At 41.8% G+C, this 2,054-nt stretch overlaps 1 pseudogene; it reads right to left on the bottom strand.

Annotated features, from left to right (window-relative positions):
• The window catches only part of LOC105298336, a 13,280-nt pseudogene extending 12,365 nt beyond the window's left edge, over window positions 1–915 (bottom strand).
• Window positions 916–2,054: the final 1,139 nt, after the last annotated feature.

Here is a 2,054-nt window from a genome sequence, read left to right as displayed (position 1 = left end):
GAATCACCCGTTTAGGGGTTGCAGAAGGCTGAGATCGTCACCGGCATTGTCCTGTGATTCCTGAACTTCCTGATTTCCCAAGTGCTAGTGCTGCCTTTCCTATTGGCTTTTCCAGTCCGTTCAACAGTTGTATGAGCCCTAAATCCCGTGAATTAAATGTTTTCCAGTTTAAGTAACCTAAATGATCTGTTTTCCTGACTAAACACTGACCGCTAGAGTATTTTGTCCAGAAATGGTTTTAGCAAATAGTCCCACAAAGGTGCTGCTCTAGGATTAGGTATTTTGTGGGTTAGATTCAAAGGCTTGTGGTAAATGGAATACTGATGGCTTAGAGTAACAAGAATTTTACAAAATCATCACCTAAAGTTGTTTGGAATGGAGAGTGTATTAAAGGGGAATCCTTGGAAGACCAAGTGGCAGCTGCGATACAACAAGATGACATCAGTGACAACTGAGAGGACTGCGATTGCTTTGACCGCCCTGCAGAGTAAAGGCAAGGAAATGGCCAGCTCAGCATGTGGGATTGTCAACTAACACCCTGGTCAGAGGACCAAAGAGCTTTTGCAACCGCCTAAGCCTCTGGTCTTTTGTAGCTGCTAGGCTGGTAAATGTGAAAGCGAGGCCCAGTGTTTGAGTCTGCAGAATTACAACCTCCGTTTAGTTCACAGCTTCTCTGGGTCTTTTTTCATACTAAAGTTAGAGAACCGATTTGGGAAGAGTGAGACTCTACTGATTACGAAGAATCTGAACAGGGTAGACTCCCCTTGAGAAAAAGTGGTCCCTTTCCTGAGCCTGAAGAGAAATTTCCTCTTGCTTAAAGGCTTCGGAGTCCTCATCTGAGATGGTTTTCTCACAAGGAGATGCCGCATTATCCTCGAAACGCACCCTTGCACTTCCTATGACCTCTAGACCCATAACTAGAATCAGATCCCTGAAAACTCTGGAGGGCGAGTACGAACACTGTACTCACAGGAGGATAGACGACACTCTGAAAGCAGCACAGATTTTGACATACGCATCTGTGGAAATCTAGGGTAAATGTGTGGAAATGAATTCTGTTCGTGGCACAGACTGTTCATCAAATTCATTCTTCTTTCTCCTTCTTTGCAACTACATTACATTTCCCAGCTACTTTGCACTTTAGATTTGGCCATGTGATGAAATTTTGGCCAGTGAAGTATGGGCAGAAGTGATGAATGTCACATCTAGAACTGTTCCATAAAAAAATCCCTCAGAATCCCTCAGTTTCCCTACATCCGTTGGCTAGGCAACCTTAGAAACTGTGGATGAAAGATGAGAGAGCCTCCGTCACTCTGAGGTCCCGAAGGGCTGCGTGGAGCAGATCTACCCTCTCCTTTGCTGTTCACTGCGATTATAAGGAAAAAAAATTAAACTTCCATTGTTAAGCCACTGACTTTTCGGTGTTTACCTGTAGTAGAAGTTAGCATTTTCTTAACGGATGTATTCGCGTAGGAATATATCTTGGAGACATTCCCTAGCCAGTACAAATAGATTTACCTCATTCTTTTTAACTATTACGTAATGTTCCATAATATAGACTTATCATCATTTGCATTGCTATTTTTCTGTTTTCAATTTTTTGCCATTAAAATGTTGCAATTAACAACTTTGTGCACGCCTGTTTGCACGCACGTGTTTCTTCATATCTAGAAGTGATACAAAGAAGTGGAATTGCTCAAACAGTAGGTTCATGTTAATTTTTTGTTGATGCTGCCAATTTGCCTTCCAAAATGTCCGTTATAATCTATTCAACCACTAGCAGTGCATAAGAGTAACTGTTTCACTGGCTTCTTGCCCACTTCAGTAATAGGAATAATATTAGGAAAATATTAAGCTAATGTGTTTTTCTTTAAATTTCTTCCTTAAATCATATTCCCTTGCAGACTTCCACCCCTAAGGCTGATGCATGTAGCTTAATGACCTAAGAAAGGGAAGCAGGTATGCTGGAGGAAAGGCATTAATCACTTCTGAATCTCACACCTGACTTTTTGGACTCAGAAGCAAATCTCTGAGGCCAGTCTTTGCCAAAAGAG

This window comes from Pteropus vampyrus, unplaced genomic scaffold (genome assembly GCF_000151845.1).
Source record: "Pteropus vampyrus isolate Shadow unplaced genomic scaffold, Pvam_2.0 Scaffold150, whole genome shotgun sequence".
Classification (NCBI taxonomy): Eukaryota; Metazoa; Chordata; class Mammalia; order Chiroptera; family Pteropodidae; genus Pteropus; species Pteropus vampyrus.
Note: the sequence above shows the minus strand (reverse complement) of the source record. Positions and strands in the feature narration are given on the sequence as shown.